This window comes from Danio rerio, chromosome 16 (assembly GCF_052040795.2).
Source record: "Danio rerio strain M-AB ecotype USA chromosome 16, GRCz13ab, whole genome shotgun sequence".
In the NCBI taxonomy this organism is placed as follows: domain Eukaryota; kingdom Metazoa; phylum Chordata; class Actinopteri; order Cypriniformes; family Danionidae; genus Danio; species Danio rerio.
The window spans coordinates 54060001-54080837 of NC_141036.1; the positions used below are offsets into that span (position 1 = coordinate 54060001).

Consider the following 20837-nt stretch of genomic DNA (forward strand, 5'->3'; position numbering starts at 1 on the left):
GGTTTGTAATGTAATGCAATGTAACAAAATAAATCTGCAAAAATTTACGGTAAAAAAAAAAACCGTCAGCTGTGGTTGCCAGTATTTTACCGTTAAAAATACAGTACAAACCGTAAAAGTAATTTCTCATTTTTACAGTAAACTAGCGTATTTTATTAATTTATAGATGTAATATGTCCGTATTTTGAATTACTAACATCTACAAATCTTTTGTTACACAGATAGACACGTTAACACAGCCATATCCAGGTGGTGATGAGAAAGTTACATAATGAAGCAATGCTCATCACAAACAACTTTTCCCACAAGCAGAAAAAGTGTATCAGTGTATAGAGGCTTCTCGGTGTCATTCACACAGTAACACGGTAAATGCATGGTAACACGGATAAAATTAAAGTCATGAAATAAAAATTGTCCATTATGATGCATCTTTTGAAAAAATTCTGAGGTAGACCTGAACCGAAAGTGGGGGGTGTTATGACACTTTAACACACCTCTTTTATAGACCAGCACACCCATGAGTCCACAGTGTCGCAAATGGATTCGCTCTTAAAGGGCCATGAAACCCCCTCGTTTCAGCAGGGTGTTTTCACACCTCTACTTTGGAAAAAGTCAGAAAAGTGGGCGTGTCCAGCTCTATTTAGGGGGGAGTGTCGGAGGAACTAAAGTGAGATGGTGTGGGAGGGTCTATTTGTGCACGCGCGAGTTTCAGAGTCAAAATACACACACACACACATACAGGAGAAAGTGATGGTGTTTAACCTACATGGACATCTGTAGTCGAATTATTTGCCAAATTATTAAATGTTGGACTTTAACTGCAGTTTGGCTCTTTGATTCAGGGAATTCATTCATGCCTCTCGCGACAAACGAGATATTTGATTCGAGGAACTGCTGCAAGCGTGTATTTTTCATGCAATGTTTGATACCGCACGGCGAATGAGAAAAAAAAAAACTCTGCATTTCCCGGAAACTTAGATGCACACGGCAGGTAGTGTCAGAAAGTGTTATTCCGGTCACAAAATGCGGTGCTAACATTTCTGCACAGTTAACTTAATTCGATACGAACAAACTGAATAAACAAAGAGCACTGGTCGCTCACTTACCAAATCTGTAGAGACAGAACTATCACCAGCAACTAGAGCCGCGTCTTTATGAAGAGAAGACTACAAGCAAATCCAGATTTCAGCGTTTGCAGATGAGAACAGCTCTCAGGTAAACAATAATCCTCCTTAGACACGTAAGTTATTGTTGTCGCGCGTCGCGTACATTGTTAATCCACACGTGATCCAGATAAGCTCTCACAGAGAGAAAATGAAAACGAAACTTAACAGCAGCAAACTATAAAAGCAACACTTCACGCTTGTTTTGCCAACACAACGTGGCGTCTTTGTGGTGTAAACACGGTGACAATAATGAATATTAATGAAGTTGCACAATAGAGCGCGCTCATTGGTTTGACCCAAGCCTTACTCATGCATTAATGCATCACACTGTAAGACGTAATAAGACTCACTCAGGCACAGACGCCCAGTCTGCACGCTGGAATACATGCTATTATGTCATGGCCGTGACGCAGCTTCAAAAATTCGTTTCAAACAGGAAGTACAAATTTGCTTGAAATAACGCAAAAACAACCAATTTACACTTTTTAGTGAAATATAGGTGTCCTAATAGTGTTTTTAGCAGTGTGAGACACATATACGACTGTCAACAGCTCAAAAAATGTGTTTTGGTGTTTCGTGACCCTTTAAACAAAACGTGAAAAATAACTGTTGCACTGGTCTGAAAATAGCAACAAATCACACCATAAACGTCTTGGGCCTTATTGCGCCGTGTATATGATAGGGCCATAAGATTTGGTGGGTTGCAAACACGGGTTAAACAAAAAACACAAATAAATCAATTGGTTTCATACAGTCAGCGAGTAAAACAAAAACAATCAAACTGGGTGCAATGAATAGACTGTAACGCGCAGAAAAGTGTGTTTGTTTTCAAATTAAAATGCATTAGCCAACACGCTTTGAAGTTGTCCTCTCATGCTGTGACCATCTCATTTTTAGATTCCCGTTCAATTGAAGGCTTATAAGATGAGAAAGCCGCGTCATCTTTTGGGAAATCACGGCGCACACTTACGAGCTCATTGTCTTTGATGCGACTTTGTGTTTTGTGTGTGTTGACAGCTCTGCCTGACGAAGCCGCTTGCACTTGTTTATCTGTTTACTCTACCCTTGTCTTCTCTAGTAGCTCTGACACTACACTTTGTCAAGAGCTCAAGAGAAGATCTCGCACTGGTTGTGTGTGTTTGCAGAATGAATATAATTTATTCAACACAATTCAGCCATCTGACACAAAACCAACATGCTTCCGCGCAAAAACTGATTGCCAAGATTGCTTTGGTTTGGCTATTTAGGACTTTCTTACAGCATGTTTGCCTTTGAATGAAATATTTAAAGACACGCAAAGCCAAAAGCAATGAAGCAAACCTGTAGTCAAAGAAAGAGGGAATCAGTTTTGGCAAAGCTGCAAGCTCAGGACGTGAACACAATCAGAATTCTTTGATTTCTAGCTTACAAACATCAAATAGTTTCCCTATTAATGATTTAGGGTGCTTTCACACTTGGTTCAATTGCCTGTACCAAACCCAAATTTGATTGTCCCCACTTGCCACCTTCTGGTTTGCGTTTACAGTCTTTTTTCCTTCTAGACCCCAGTACACTTACTTTATCAGGCTGCTGTTTTTGTGCACAGTTGTAGCTACTAGGTTATGACCATGAAGGCAAAGCCAAAACCAAAACACAGAGCCACTTGCGTCTATCAGCCACAAAAAAAAAAAAAATATTATAAACGTTCAGAACATCACGCCATGTCTGCAGAAGTTTTTTATGGTGGGGACAAGCAGACATACCAGTCTGATCTCACAAGTAAACGTTTTGTCAGTTGAGCAGCTAATTCAGACGAATTCGTACGAGTTCAGTCGGGATACGCTTTTAAAAAGGAGGTGTGGCACCAAACCCTAACCCCTAACCACAACCTTTTTGTCAGTTTAGCGGCTAATTTTTAGCAGACAAATTCGTACGAGTATAACATATATAGTATAATATAATATATTTTCTATTAAAAAACATTTTTATTTAAAAAGTTCCCAACATGACACACAAAATAAAAAATAAAAAATATTTAGTTGGTGTCCAACAGTGTGTGGCTTAATTGTAACCCCCTGTTACAACTAACCCTGCTGTGTCATGTTTTTCTAAAAACTGGCTAGCAGTCACTGTGTTTTTTTCAAAATGGTTTCATCTTTTAGCCTTTAAGACCGTAATCATAGCAATATAAGATTTTAGGTTCATACTCTGTTCCTCTGTCCTGTGGTGTGTCTCAAGTTTCTGTCCTAGGCCCTCTTCTTTTTAATTTATATATGCACCCTCTCAGCAAGATTATTAGTAGTTTTAAAGTTATGTCTTACTATTCCTGTGCAGATGATGTACAGTTATATTTTTCGTTTATCCCTGACAGGCTAGACTAAGGCCCCGTCTACACTGTCAGGTCTTGATGCCCAATTGCGATTTGTTGCCTATATCTGATTTGTTTGCCTGTCTGTTTACACGTTGTTTTAATTGTGACCCATATGCAATTCATGTGTTTACACTTGCCATACAATTTCGCGCATGCATAAAGGCGGATTCTGTGCCGTGATAATATGTATAATACATTTAGAATATTGTTTTGTCTGCGTCTAACAATCCACACAAAATATTCTTATTATTTTGTTGCTGTTGTACCATGGATATTTTCTCAAATTGTCATTAAACGTGGAGCTCACAAATTACTAGAAAAAATAAGAATTTAATCGGTTGTCATCAGTTAAACAAGCCGAGTCCTTGCCAGAAGCGGCCCGGACTCTACACAGACTCGAGCCAAATATGGTTAACAGGAATCATCACAGACGCATGTGCGCAAGCGAGCTGCGGGCCATACTCGGCCCGGATAACACTCGCAGATGCAGAGTCGGAGCCAGAGACGTCGAAGGGCAGCCCAGCTCGGGCCGATTACTACCTGCTATCTGGGACTAGCCACGATGGAAGAAATTGTCTTGTTTTTAGCTTTGCGAAATATGCGAAGTGTAGTAAAAGCAGTGAATGGTTCAGTCCAGATTTAACCCTACGCAGTTTATGTAATGGTATGGCCCTGGTGTGTGTATGTGTGTGTGTATTTGAAGATGTAGCTTTTGCCTGTGCGCAGTGCTGTGCACTGGTGTTGGAGAGAACAAGGTTGTTCTATGTGTAGCCCACAGTGTGTGTATTAATAGCGACAAAAAGCAAAAGTTACAACCCGAAGTTCGCCCCATTTTTAAAATGATTGAGGCGGAGGTGTGAAAGGGCTGTCATCGGAGTTTGCACTTATGGTTTATGTGCTGTATGATGTCCTCCACCATTCAGAGGAATGTATGGGTACGAGAGAGGTCTCAGGTCTGGTGGGAGCAAATTGTGGCGACTGACCACTTTCTTCCTCTGTGTTTCCTCTGATGTTGTTTACCACGTCGGCATCTCCACACACGCTCTACTTTCTGTCATTAAACCGCAGAGAAGCACCACATTGTCGCAAGTTTAATGATGTGCAGAACAAAATGCTTCAATAAATCCGATCTGGATGTTTACATGACGCATTGTCACATATCCGATCTATATCTGATTTATTTCCACATATGAAGGAGGCCTGAAACCGATCTCTGAATATCCGAATGCATGCGTTTTTTTTGTGTGTTTACACGGTCATAGAACAGATCCGATCTGTGTCACATATGAGCAAAAAATTGGAAGGGGCCTAACGTTCTCTCCTGCAGGATTGTATAGTCTCCATTAGCAAATAGATGGCAGACAATTTTCTGCAACTGAACCTTGATAAAACAGAAATGTTGACTTTTGCTCCAGACAGCATCACCCCAATGATCAGGCAAGTTTTGGAGGGGCTTGTCATCTTCAAATTGCAGTGATATTAGAAATCTTGGTGTCATCTTTGATCGAGATCTGTGTTTTAATAGCCATGTTAAGTCTGTTGTCCGTACATGCTTTTTTCAGTTGAGGAACTTCGCAAAAATCAGAGATATTGTGTCAAAGACAGAGATGGAGAAGCTTGTTTATGCCTTTATCACTTCACGATCGGATTATTGTAATGTTCTGTTCACTTGTCTGAACAAGCCTTCTATGGATCGATTGCAAGTTGTGCAGAATGCAGCAGCGAGGCTTTTAACTAACACCAGTAGGAGGTCACACATTACACCTGTGCTTAAGGCACTTCACTGGCTTCCTATTAGTTTTAGAGTACATTTTAAGATTCTGGTCATTACATATAGAGCTTTGCATGGTCAAGCACCCCTATATATTTAAAGGGTCACGAAACACCAAAACACATTTTTGAGCTGTTGACAGTCGTATATGTGTCCCACACTGCTAAAAACACTATTAGGACACCTATATCTCACTAAAAAGTGAAAATTGGTTGTTTTTGTGTTATTTCGAGCAAATTCGTTCTTCCGGTTTGAAACTAATTTTTGAAGCTGCGTCACGGCTATGAGATCTATGCGTGTATTCCAGCATGTAGACTGGACGTCTGTACCTGGGAGTACTGTACTACGTCTCTGAGTGTGCTGCATTAATGCATGAGTAAGGCTTGATTCAAACCAATTAGCGTGCTCTATTGTGCAACTTCATTAATATTCATTAATATACAGTGTTTAGACGGCAGAGAGACGCCACGTTGTGTTGGCAAAATAACCATGCAGTGTTGCTTTTATAATTTGCTGCAGTGAAGGTTTTGTTTTCATGTTCCCTCTATGAGAGTGCAGCTGGACTCACGTTTGGATTACATGGCATGAAATGCGGAGGTTTTTTTTCTCTCATTCGCCGTGCGGTATCAAACACTGCATGAAAAATATACGCTCAGAGCAGCTCCTCGAATCAAATATCTCATTTGTCACGAGGGGCATGAATGAAATTCCTGAATGAAAGAGCCAAACTGCAGTTGCGGAGTCACTGATTGGATTCAAGACCAGCAACGAGATGATCCCAAGGTTTCCATATCTGGGACCAGGCCATATCCTGAGCTGCTGCTGCGCTGATGGTCATGGGGAGTGGAGAACATGAGTCGGATTCCAGCGACGCTCCAGGGACAGACAAGTCTTCGCTGATGCCAGCTTCCAGCCTCCACCGCGATAACTGAAGCTCTGCACAAGACTTTTGGCCAGCGGAGAAATTAAAATGGTCGTGCCCAACTGAGTCTGGTTTCTCTCAAGGTGTTTTTTCTTCACTCTTCTATCAGGTGAAGTTTTTTTTCCCTCTCCGCTGTCGCCACTGGCTTGCATGGCTCAGGATTGGTAGAGCTACGCATCGATGAATTTGCTCTTCAGTGTTTGGACTCTCAGTGATGATTTTAAATCACACTGAACTGAGCTAAACTGAACTGAACTTAAACACTAAAAACTGAACCACACTGTTCCAGTTACTATGACCATTTATGTGAAGCTGCTTTGACACAATCTACATTGTAAAAGCGCTATACAAATAAAGCTGAATTGAATTGAATTGCAGTTAAAGTCCACCATTTAATTATTTGGCAAATAATTCAATTACTGATGTCCAAGTAAACACAGTCACTTTCTCCCCTGTGTGTGTGTGTATGTGTGTGTGTGTGTGTGTTTTGACTCTGAAACTCAGCGGGTGCCCAAATCGACACTCCCATAAAATCCCTCTTTTGCTCCTCTGATACTCTCCCCTAAAAAGAGCTGAATACGTCCACTTTCCTGACTTTTTCCAAAGTAGAGGTGTGAAAACACCCTGCTGAAACAACCGGGTTTCATGGGCCTTAAAGATCTTTTACCCAGTCACTCATGTAGCCGGTCTCTGAGTGGTTCTGGCAAAAACCTGTTAGCCATTCCCAGAAATCATCTAAAGATTAAAGGTGACCGTGACTTGAACTGGAACTCTCTCCCGATAGCACTGAGAAGTCTGGGATCAGTTGATTTATTTATTTTTTTTAAACAGTTAATAGACGCATCTTTTTGCCTTTAATGAATAGTATTAGTGTTTCTGTAATTAGATTTTTTACTTGTTTTAATGTTTTCTTTTATTGATATGCGTTCTTTTACTTGTTTTTTATTATTGTAAAGCACTTTGTGTCTGGAAAAGGTGCTATATAAATAAACCTTTACTTAACAGATATTTTTAAATAAAAAAAATATTGACTATATTAAAAATACTTTTATGCTGCAAAAATGGTTTCTCCTGTTTCTCGCATCCAAATTTCTCCAAACATTTTCAATAATTAGCAGGAAGACATCTGCCGACATTGTGGTAAAAAAAAAAAAACACACAGAAGCATGTCACGATTAACCCTGAGCAAATACCTTAAAACTCTGTGTTACATTTAACTCCACGTTACTTTGTGCCCCACACTTCCCTAATTCCTGCACCCGCTGGCCTGTCAACAACTCATTGACATGATCTAGTGTTACATCTAATCGGCTATGACTTAAGGAGGTGTGGCTTTGGATGGCAGGGGAGGGATGTAAAATTAGTTATTATGCTAATGCTAGCATTCTGGCAGATCACCTACAGCACCTTTAAGTCAAAGTAACTATTAAAAATATGATGAGTTAAACGAATTTCATTTAGTGTTTTTTACTATTAGGTTTTACAGTGCACAAGAATGTGTCTTTACTCCAGAGCCAGACAGTGTAAATTGCACTGATGGCACCACAACAGCATACTAGGGACTGTCACAAGCGGTGATATCAAAGATATGGCAGACTCAGAAAGTACATTTTACGCTTGTGAACGCCTACAAACAAACCTGTCACTGGTTATAAGATACTAAAAATACTTGAAGAAATGTTTGTGTGTGTCTGTGTGTGTGTGTGTGTGTGTGTGTGTGTGTGTGTGTGTGTGTGTGTGTGTGTGTGTGTGTGTGTGTGTGTGTGTGTGTGTGTGTGTGTGTGCTTTTTTGAATGGATTTCAAGTGAGAAAATAGGTCAAATGTTTATTCACAGCTATTTAATAATAAATTAAATTACTTTTATCAAGCAAAGATGCATTAAATTTATCAAAAAGGAGAGAAAAACTTCTTGAAAGATGCAGCAGCTTTCCATCAATTTCAAATGAATGCTGTTCTTTTAAATGCTCTATTCATCAAGGATTTTTGCAACAAAAAAAAAAAAAACGAAGCAGCACATTGATAATATAAGATCAGTGATATAATAAATGTTTCTCGAGCATAAGATCAGCATATTATAATAAGGACTCAATGAATGATTTGCCATTACAAGAACAAATGATTTGGTAAAAGGGTTTAAGATTGACACGACTTACTGTTTATCAACAGTAAGAACAGAAGTACTCTAAACATATAGTAATTAAAAACAAAGCGTTTCTATTTCAATCTAAAGGCAGCCTGCGGTCTGTGTGGGTCATACTGCCCCAGTATAGTCACAAGGACTCTATACTGCACAGTGAGCGCCGTCTTTCGGATGAGACGTTAAACCAAGGTCCCAAATTTCTCCTCCTTAAAAATCCCAGGATGTCCTTCGAAAAATAGTAGGGGTTTAACCCTGGCATCCTAGCCAAATCTGCCCACTGGCATCTGTGTGTCATGGCCTCCTAACCTTCCCCATATAATTGGCTTAATCACTCTGTCTCCTCTCCACCAATCAGCTGGTGTGTGGTGTACGGTCTGGCGCAATATGGCTGCTGTCACGTCATCCAGGTTGATGTTGCACACTGGTGGTGGATGAGGAGATGCCCCCCAATGTGTAAAGCGATTTGAGTGTCTAAAAAAGTGCTCACCATTATTTCACAACTAACCTCAATTTAATTAGTCACGGTTTATTAATCGTAAAGGCTTCTCAGCAGCACCGAGTGCGCTACTTTTAAATTCCGAGCTTGGACACCGAAGCTAATACCCACACACACACTTGATTAACTTTGATTAACACATGATTTCACTTAGAGCCATTCCCATATTCCATCTTTTGCATGCACAAGTAAATTTTTGACTTATGGAGGTGCGCGGCTTGCGTGCATATTGGGAGTGTGCATATTTAGATATTAGGAGCGATGTGCATGAGGTGCGTGAGCGGCACGACGCACAATTTCCAGGTGCACCTATTTGAAAGAACACCGCAAGTGCACCGTGAGACAAGTGACAAGAACTGGATCGATCAGCTTCATACTTTGTAAAAAAATAAAAAATAAAAAAATACAAACTTAAAAATAATTTGCGAATAAAGCGAAATACTTAGCTAATATGTTGCTTGGATTTACATTAGACAAACATTAGACAAACAATTGTTTTAATTTATTTATTTTAATTTTTATTTATTAATTGTTTATTAAATTATTTTTATTTATTTGTTTGTTATTTTGTTTGTTTATTCATTCATTGTTCTGTCATTTATTTCAGTGTAAAATTACTTATATAAGGAGTTTTTGTGTGATTTTCTAAACTAGTAGTGAACATCAATAATGGAAACATCAATAATGGGAAAAAAATTGATAGACCTCTTTCACATTATCCCACAGCAACATTGATGTAGTTTAGAATAGTGTAGAATGTTTTATAATTGTAATTTATTTCATTTAGTTATTAAATTTCACTCGATATACAGTTTGTAAATTTTGGTTAACAAGTTTTTTGGTCCCACTTTATATTAAGTGTCCTTAACTACTATGTACTTACATCAAAAAATAAATACAATGTACTTTCTGTGTTCATAAAGTATTTGAGAGCACTTGTGGTGCTCTTGAGTTGGGATAGAGGTTGGGTTAGGGACAGGTTTGGTTGAATGGGTAGGTTTAAGGGTGGGTTAAGGTGTAAGGGATGGTCAACAGTGTATTTACAAGTGTAATTACAGAAGTTAATTACAGATGTAATTACATACAGGTATTTAATCAAGCATAAGTACACAGTAAATACATGTATTTACACAATAAGTACATTGTAACAAACTATTAGTTCTTGTGTGAGTACATATTAGTTAAGGCCACTTAATATAAAGTGGGACCAGTTTTTTTTTTTTTTTAAGTAACCCAATAGTTACTTTCCCTGGTAATCTGTCACTTCTATGATGATGTATTCATTCATTCATTCATTCATTTATTCATTCATTCATTCATTCATTCATTCATTTTCTTTTCGATTTAGTCCCTTTAATAATCCAGGGTCGCCACAGTGGAATGAACGGCCAACTTATCTAGCACCTGTTTTACGCAGCAGATGCCCTTCCAGCTGCAACCCATCTCCGGGTAACATCCATACACATTCACACTCATACATTACGGACAATTTTAGCCTATCCAATTCACCTGTACCACATGTCTTTGGACTGTGGGGAAACCGGAGCAGCCAACCGAGGCTTAAACCATCGACAATCTTGTTGCGAGGCGACAGCACTACCTACTGCACCACCGCATCACCTATAATGAGGTAATTCAGTTAATAATTGTGAGATGTAACTAGTAACTATAACGAATTTTTAACATACCCAGTATGATGCATGTCAGTCTGACATTATAAAATGTGCAGTAACAAGCCCTTGCAGCTTTGCTTAAAAAAGTCTCTCCTTGATATGACAGTGGGTTTCAGTTAAAATAAGCGTTTTAGTAATACAATGAACCCTTACTACAAAGATCAAGGATAGTGTGATGCTTCGTGATATGAACAGTGACTACAGCACTGAAAGATGAAGAGCTTTCTGAGATTTCACTTTCACATGAACAAAGCAAGAACAAAAAAAGAGAAGAGGAAGAAATGTTACAAAAAAAAACAACATAACCCGTCATGAATTCTCTCAAAATTAGCATCCAGCTGACAGGAGGGATTACGTTTAATCGTTTGAGCATTTGGTTTGACAAGCAAATTAAAAGTTTAAATGAAACTGACAATCTTTTACTCGTGCGTGTGCCCAATTAAAATCTTTTCCACTTCTCCATCTAAAACCGCAAAACGGCTGTAGCCGAAGCGGTCTCGTGGCTCTCGGCTAAAAAGTCTGAGCGCAAAACAAGACAGACGGATGAATTATTAAAATAAATAACAGCTTCGCAACTACCTTCAACACCTCTTCTGAATCCAAAACATGACAGAGTTCAGTTTCAATTAACTCTGTGAACGATGGAGGAGTTAATCGTCTTCATCAACTCTCAGCCAAGTAGGTCCGCAGATCCAGATCTAGCTTTCTCTGTGCTAATGCCAGGGAAAGAAACGATTATATTCCCGGCTCGTATGCGCAACCGATGGAACGATAGTGATTCAACGATAAAGATTTTAATGGAGAGATTAAACGTCCTGCTCCGACGACTTATTCATTTTTACTGCAAATATCTCTGCGGGTTATGGAGAAACATATCTTGCCATGCACGTCGGGCCCAGAGCTCAGACTTTAGAGTTTATCTGGGTAGCTCATCTCCTTTCATGTCTGGCATTCAAAACGCTTGTCTGCATCACGATAAGCCACATTCAGGAGGAGCGCTCATCCTTAGCCTACAAACACTTGCGCAAACTTTTAACACACGCAGCTTCACTTTGGTAAGAAGTTGTGGGAAATATCCAAGGTTAGTCATCATAGCTTTACACACATTGCTGTATGCTGGAATCAAGTATACTGCCACTTACTTTATAAAGCAACAGTAGGGTTCTGGAAGCAAGACTTAGATTTATTTTCTCCATCGGGAAATAGATTTGTATTTTATATACAAGGACAGACAGACCTATTGAGATGTACAAGGTTGTCAATCAGTTGAACCCATCTGTTTGAAATCAGAAAAAAAAAAAAAATTTCCCTGCCAGTTTTTTTTTTTTTTTAATTATTATTATTTAGGAATTTCCAGATCTGATCACGTTATTGGAAACCGGGCCCAATTATTACGCAGTTTCAGACTGGATCGGAATCGGACATGAATATATATGTACTGTTCAGACTCAATCTGTATCGGAAGTGAATATATATATGTACTGTTCAGACTCAATCAGAATCGGACGTGAATATGCATGTACTGTTCAGACTCGATCGGTATCGGACTTGAATATATATGTACTGTTCAGACTCTATCGGTATCGGACTTGAATATATATGTACTGTTCAGACTCTATCGGTATCGGACTTGAATATATATGTACTGTTCAGACTCGATCGGTATCGGACTTGAATATATATGTACTGTTCAGACTCGATCGGAATCAGACGTGAATATGCATGTACTGTTCAGACTCGATCGGTATCGGAAGTGAATATATATGTACTGTTCAGACTCGATCGGTATCGGACGTGAATATATATGTACTGTTTAGACTCAATCGGTATCGGAAGTGAATATATATGTACTGTTCAGACTCGATCGGTATCGGATGTGAATATATATGTACTGTTCAGACTCAATCGGTATCTGAAGTAAATATATATCTACTGTTCAGACTCGATCAGAATCGGACGTGAATATGCATGTACTGTTCAGACTCGATCGGTATCGGACGTGAATATATATGTACTGTTCAGACTCAATCGGTATCGGAAGTGAATATATATGTACTGTTCAGACTCAATCGGTATCGGATGTGAATATATATGTACTGTTCAGACTCGATCGGTATCGGAAGTGAATATATATCTACTGTTCAGACTCGATCAGAATCGGACGTGAATATGCATGTACTGTTCAGACTCGATCGGTATCGGACGTGTATATATATGTACTGTTCAGACTCAATCGGTATCGGAAGTGAATATATATGTACTGTTCAGACTTGATCGTTATCGGACGTGAATATATATGTACTGTTCAGACTCAATCGGTATCGGAAGTGAATATATATGTACTGTTCAGACTTGATCGGTATCGGACGTGAATATATATATGTACTGTTCAGACTCAATCGGTATCGGAAGTGAATATATATGTACTGTTCAGACTTGATCGGTATCGGACGTGAATATATATGTACTGTTCAGACCCGATCGGTATCGGACGTGAATATATATGTACTGTTCAGACTCGATCTGTATCGGATGTGAATATATATGTACTTTTTAGACTCGATCGGAATCAGACGTAAATATATATGCACTGTTCAGACTCGATCAGAATCGGACTCGAATATATATGTACTGTTCAGACTTGATTGGAATCAGACATGAATATATATGTACTATTTACTACTTTGAATACATGACATATAATATAACAAAAAAAATAATAATGAAGCCTCTTCTTTTACGCCAGAAATGCTTCATTCCATCTTTGTCTTTGTTTTATCACCAGATGCAACATTTTCAACAAAATTTTAAAAAACAATTTAAGTGGGAAATTGATTTTTTACTCTTTCCCTACCAGTTTTTTTTTTTTCATTTATTTTATTTTATTTATTTTTATTTTTTTAATTGCCAGCAACCTGCACCATTTTTGATGGTTTTACCCCAAATATTAACAAGCCGTAGAATATTTTCTGTTTGGAATATATGACATTATATAAAAATTAAAGAACCAATAATCAATTACTCTACTGTAGATTCATGTGTTCATGTTTTAACCCAACCTGAATGCAGATAGGTTTTATCAAATGCAACATTTTTAACAAAAATATTAAAAAGACAACGCTGTTGTGATTTTTTAATTGGTAATCATCTATTTGCATCAATCAAATATTTTTTTAAAATCATGTTTAACTCTTTTCCTGCAACAAGTATTTATTTATTTATCTATTATATATATATATATATATATATATATATATATATATATATATATATATATATATATATATACGTATATATATATATATATATATATATATATATATATATATATATATATATATATATATATACGTATATATATATATATATATATATATATATATATATATATATATATATATATATATATATATGTATATATATATATATATATATATATATATGTATATATATATATATATATATATATATATATATATATATATATATATATATATATAGTTGCCAAACATTATGACATTTTACATAGAAATAAAAATTAAGATTTATTTACTTTATTTTTCTTTTAAAGATGAACAAAGCCTCTGCACTTAAAAAAATAATGCATTTTATTCTATCTTCATGTGTTCATGTGTTATCACCACTTGAATGCATATAGGTTATTAAGTGCAAAATTTGAACCAAATAATAAGGAAATTGATTTTTTTAAATAAAAGACTTATCTATTGTGAGCTCTGAGGTTGTTAATCAATTGAATCCATCTGTTTTAAAAACTATTATCAATAGCGGAGTTTAATCAAAGTTGCATTTAGATATTTGACTAGTTGAATATACATTTCCCCTTGCTTAATGCAATGTAGTTTTGTGAATGTTGCACTGAGGCAAAAGAACTGACCACAGCTTTTGATATCGGACCAAAAATGAGGTGCACTGTCAGTAAAAATAAGATCTCATTCTCCACTGAATCTGTTCTCTCACATCTAAAACCTAATATTCTACAGCAGAAAATGTTTCAATAGAAACTGCAGCCGTGCAAAATACATCACATCATGAACGAGACCAACGATTATGAATGCATGAATCAAACTCACTCAGACGGCAGACAATTCCTCATGTGGCTTTCCAAAGATCCTTTTTCATATGCCTGTATGTAGGGAAGAAACATTCATAAAACATGGTGAAAAAGGAGACGGATTACAACAATTTTTTGCATCAGTGCTTTTCTGTGCATGGACTTAAATATTTTTGTAGAATTAAACACTGTGATGCTTAACATGAACTACTGGCACTGCCAATGTTGCTCATTTTGTAAAAGGGGCAAAAATTAGTGAATTTTGCAGCCTTGTCAATGCAAAAAAAAGGTTTATTTATACATTTAACTCGTGTATTGTTTAAATTGACTACCCTTTCATTATGTCAGGGGCTGTTTATGCTCATTTGACTTCTATTATAATGACATTTTTTTGATTGCAAAGCCATTACATCATATAAGCCCATTTATTCCTGTAATGTCAAAGATCGTGCAGATGCTGCACTTATTAAACTTGAGGTACTGTATGTTATATATTATTAAACGCATTGCTGGTTTTCTTTGTATGAATAACATTCAGTTCCTAAAGAAATCCATTACAAGACTATTTTCTTTTTTCATTACGCAATGAAAAAATAAGGCTTGTGGCTTTAGTGAATCTTCAGTGTTGAAAAATCAAGGTTGCAAAACACTCCAATACACGCACACGCATACAATGCTTTTCCCCTTTAAAAATGACTCACACCGCGACAGGAACTTTTTTTCATACAGTCGGACACGATGCCATATGACTTTTCATACTGGAAAGGTCATTTAAAACAGCGGGTCGTCTTGAAACCTAATGTTCGGCCTCATCTGAAAACAAAGCTCAGCAGATCTGACAGCAGCGCTCACAGAAGGAATTGGATGCTTTGACCGCATGTGACCTCTCCATTATTCATATGCTGTTGTCCAGACTGCAGTAACACTAATCATACACATGCGGCGGGCTATAAAACCCCAGATACGCCAGCGCAGGATTCACACCGGCAGCTGGACGCCTGCAGAGCAGTGGAAATGACTGTCCGCCATCACTATCAGTCAAACAATAGAGAGTGCTCCATACATTACAGCGGGTTTATGGTCCTTCAACTCTATGTCAATGCCACAAAAACCTCTGAGAGCCGTTTTATTCCACCTCGTGCCTTCCAAAAGTCTTGCTTATATTGAACCCTGGCACCAGTTGTCCCGGGGAGCCGATCAAGCCATCAATCACTTTTTGTCAACCTTGATTTTGAGTGCTCAGCGCAGATGTGACAAAATCACAGGTCCTAATGTGCTACTCGATGGCGGTGTCCCAAAACGGCCTTGAAATTATGATCAGGACATTTTAGATCATCGCACATTGCAAACGGCATGCCAAAAGTGAATTTTATGATACATTACAGCATAGAATAGAACAAATATAAAATAATTTTTTTTTCAATGTATTAAAGTGTATATATTGAACAAGCTGCTACAAAATTGATGAGGTTTTGAAACTAATTTAGCAGTGAATATTCAAATGTGTCATATGCATACCTGTCAACATTGGGATGTGAAAATAAGGGATATGCCCACCACAATAAGGGATTCCCTTACATCTACATCTAACATTATAATGAAAGCATTCGACTGCTCTCCTAATTTTTTATTCTCATTTAGGATGAAATTATTTGTGTTTGAAAAAAAAAAAACACCAAGATAAACATCTTTAGAGGTTATTTTTATTAATTTTGTGTATATGTCTGTTTAAACCAAGCAGCAACCTCCCGCTCTCCTTCAGGAAGCCAATACGGAAGTACTAAAACTGCAATTTATCGGAAATTTCGCTAGTTCTGGCCGCTCCTGGCTCCAAAAGAGCAAATTTCAATTGAGCCCACTGTTGGAATGGCCAACTTTACAGCAGAAAAAAAGGTGTTTACAGCCTGGTACAAAAAAGATTTTGGTTCATACAGCTAATATTACCCTTCATGACAACTGTGAGGGGAGTACATTTTTTTTATAACTCATCCGTTTCCTTTATATTAAGTTATATTAAGTTTGCATAATTAAGGTCGTGGCCACTTGAGTGACAGCTAGGTCTCGTTGGTCACTGTCACGTCACCTCAGCTGAATCCTGCAGATTAGCCACTGAACTCTGCATATTTATCGTATTTCTGTGTTGATTTATGTGGCTTTACACAGTCAACTGCCTTTTGGACTTGTTTCCTACAATTATTAGATGGCATGGCATGCTGAGTGCACTTAATTGTGTTCACAAACCATTCACGCTGCCTCCGTTTCCCATGTGAGTAAAGTTATACACTTATATACCATCTCTATACATGTATTTGTTTTATTTAAGATCATTTATCGTTTATATTTATACTTAGAGCTGTAATGCACTCCAGAATCCGACAAATTGATTAGCTGTAGGCTCTAGAACAGTCATTTGAAGCGTTGTCATAGTGTTATGCTGGATTTCATCAATAGTCTTGCATTAACTAACACAGACTATATCTGAAGTGTTTGGAAGTAATTTGCGTTTTCCTCCTGTTGAAAAACAGCATAAGAACAATGTTTAGTGGCTCAATGTATTACTACAGTATTTTTAAAAGTCTAAACGCTTTATTGATATAGTGTACAACCAAGCACAAGTGGTCAGAATACAAGCAAGTCACAGGTGATAAAGTATTAAGCGTTCTCCCAAAGTAAAATGTGTCTGAACCAGGTCCAAGCTAAATGCTAGCAGGTGTCTGTAGCTCCGCTCACTCTCCGCCTCTTTGCCCTTGTTTGGTATCTCGCCGTGGGTGTGATGACGTGTGAACAAAATGGTGACGGTTGGCCGCGCCTACTTGTGGCTTCTTTTGCGCTCTTTAGAAACCTATGGGTGACGTCACGGACACTACGTCCATATATTTTACAGTCTATTGTTTAAACACGCACACAAAACACAGACTTTTGCTGCACTTCAAATCGCGTGTATAGAATTTGTTTGGGAAACAGCGTCTGTTTATCAATATGGAATGCGTCAGCTGACAGTCATGCACTGCTATATGACTGTTTTGAAGATCACATATGAACGGGAGACAGCCCCTGTAATGAAAAGGAAAGGGAATCGCGCCATTTTTTATATTTATTTCAAAGTGTTTTTATGCCTAAACAAAGCGAAAGCAGAGAACAGACTCACATTTAGGAGCAAGGGACAGCCCCTGGTGGTTCGGCGGTATGGGTTGCGTATAGGGAGGCTCGGCTATTTAATTCAATTCAATTCAATTCAGTTTTATTTGTATAGCACTTTTACAATGTAGATTGTGTCAAAGCAGCTTCACATAAATGGTCATGGTAACTGGATCAGGGTTGGTCAGTTTTTAGTGTGTGAAAATATTTAATATTTGCCACCCTTCAAAGAAAGACTGAAAATATGGGAGAAATGCAGGAAAATACCTTGACGGGATGATAGCGGGATAGAACTGTAAAATACGTGAGAATCCCGGGAAAAACAGGAGAGTTGACAGGTATGCATATGGTAATGATTGCATAAGTATTTGTGACAGGTTAGGCAACTTTAGCTCTATTAAAAGAAAATACATAATCTATAAGATAAGCCTAAATATGGTCAAAACAGTCAAATCATAATTTCAGTGTTGCCTCCAGTGTTTATATGGAGTAACAATGCTTATATTGAACCCTGGCACCGGTTGTCCCGGGGAGCCGATTAAGCCATCAATCACTTTTTGTCAACCTTGATTTTGAGTGCTCAGAGCAAGTGTAACAAAGATCACAGGTCCTAATGTGCTACTCGATGGCTCCATCGAAAAACAGCCTTAAAATTACAGTTTTATATCAAGGCACGTTGCAAACAGCATGCCAAAAGGGAATTTTACAATAAATATAGCATAAAATAGAATAAATTTAAGTTAAATACATATTTTTAAAAATGTATTAAAGTGTATTAGAAAATTGGAACTAACTACTACAAAATGTATGAGCTTTTTAAATACTGATTTAGCAGTAAATATTCAAATGTGTCATATGGTAATGATTACTTGTGTAAGAATGGGTTTTAACCTCAGCGGTTCGAACTGTAGTTTTGCCGAGCGACTAAAAAGTAATCAGCATAATAGTGAAAAACTGTACATTTCTAGTCAAACCATTCTTCTGCAATCTCATACCAAAAACGGAAATAAGGGCAGTATTAATAGCTATAAATGTGGGAGAGCGTTGATATTATGTGATTGTATTGTATTGCAATATGGAACAATTAAATGTTGATGTTAAATCAAAAGTAATTCACAAATACTTGAAAATGAGATGATTTAATGACAATAATTCTCTATGGTTACAACTGAATTAATGACAAAATAACTGTATAGAATGATAAAATATGAAATGATAAAACATATGATATAAACTGTACCCAGCTTAAATGTAAAATTAAAGTTACCAGAGGTAGATGGAGAGACACAGGGGGAGGGAGAGAGAGACAAAGAGAGCAGGCCCAGAAGTTAGCCGGATTGCAGTAGAGTCAGAGAAGATAGACTCCAGAGGAGGAGAGGAGCAGAGCCGGAAAAGACAGGCAAGGAAAAGACGAGGGCAGGAAAAGAGAGACAGGGCCTGAGTTTACCACCTATTTTGTATCTTTCTTGACCATGTGACTAAAGCCCAAATACTGAGACATTCAAACTGACCAATCAACATGTGACCACATCATAAAACCCCCAAAGTCCACATATCAGGGGTTCGTTTTTCGTACGTGGATTACTCAGTTAGCTGGATTTGGATATTGACGATTTGACAAGATCGAGGATCGTTTCGTTCTTCAAAGCTGATCTGAGAGTTGTTGTCATAGCAACAGTTCTGCTAGCTCAAACCTGATCGGGTGCAGGTTCAATTCATATAAACAGGATTAAATCGGCTCAGTTCAAGCAAAGATAATACAGAAAGTATGTACCGAGTTCTGATATTTTCTTACAGTAGTAGTTATATACACTTGGGAAAATAGTAAATATTTTTTAACTATATATATATATATATATATATATATATATATATATATATATATATATATATATATATATAAAGTTACAGTTATGAATGGAATAAATAAAGTTATATATATATTAATAAAACTTATGCAATCTGCACCCTCGAAATGAAAGTACTAAGACTGCCCCATGGTGGTGCAAAGAGAAAAGTTATTGATATGAACTTTTTAGATCGCTTTAGTACAATTTGTGTATAATAGAAATGCAGAATATGTGACTTTAAAAAAAAAAGAAATAATACATTAATGCAGTCATAAACATGTTTTGACAGTTAATATGCCAGTGATTATGCTTCACAAAAGTTGCAGACGCCTTTACCAATATCAAAATGCTTTTGTGAACATCCAGTTACACCGATTAAAAAAAACGGCTACAAAGAAAATCTTTTCTAAATGTAGAACTAAATACATTGATATGCATTGAAACACATGATGAATACTCTTGACACATGAAAGTGTAAAGCCTGCAGCTCTCAACAAATGTGGAGTTATTGCATGTCATATATTTAACGAACCGTTTACTGCTAATTGTATGTAATTTTGCTCACATGGATAATTGAATATTAATCAGATGATGTCATTACGCTGCTCTGCCGTCAGCCAATCGTTGCATTGCTGATCATGATTTCGAGGATCGATAGATCTGTCCTTCACAACAATCTCAGATTTAAGTTCCATTTAAGTTCAAAAACTTATGAGTATTGTGAACTTAGTTAATTTAAGTTCTTCTTTACTCAAATGGATTGAGCACTGTGAAACCCATCAAGGCAACTCAAACCGTTTAAAGAAACTGATTGCAACAAACCATTTAAGTTAAAAAAGGAATCTACGAGTATTGTGAACTTGCTTCATTTAAGTTGAATAAGGTATTTAATTAAGCCATTACCTTCAACACTGAGTTCAAAACTTATTTTTCATACAGAGTTTTCATATGAGTAGAATTAACTTTCAGTCAGTTTTGAGTTAACGACATTCATTTCATTTGATAAAGTTGACTGTTGGGTTTTACAGTGTACTTGAGTTTTATTTTTCAGTTTAACTTTCACTTGCTTAGATTTCTTCAATAAATCCTATACTTTTCCTCCAATACATATCCTAGAAGGACATTCGTTACTACAAAATGAAACCAAAGCAACAAAGACAAGTCAGTTTGACGAATCAATACTCGACAACAAGACCAAAAGTGGCACCTGTTACTTCCGTGATGAACAACTGCTGTGATGAAGATGAACCCCTGGAAC

At 37.2% G+C, this 20837-nt stretch overlaps 1 long non-coding RNA gene across 1 annotated transcript in view; it reads right to left on the reverse strand.

Annotated features, from left to right (window-relative positions):
- The window catches only part of LOC141378328 (uncharacterized), a 33749-nt gene extending 19082 nt beyond the window's left edge, over positions 1-14667 (reverse strand). The window contains exon 1 of the long non-coding RNA XR_015512269.1: positions 14611-14667. This is a non-coding gene — a long non-coding RNA (uncharacterized LOC141378328). The remainder of the gene's footprint in view (positions 1-14610) is intronic.
- Positions 14668-20837: the final 6170 nt, after the last annotated feature.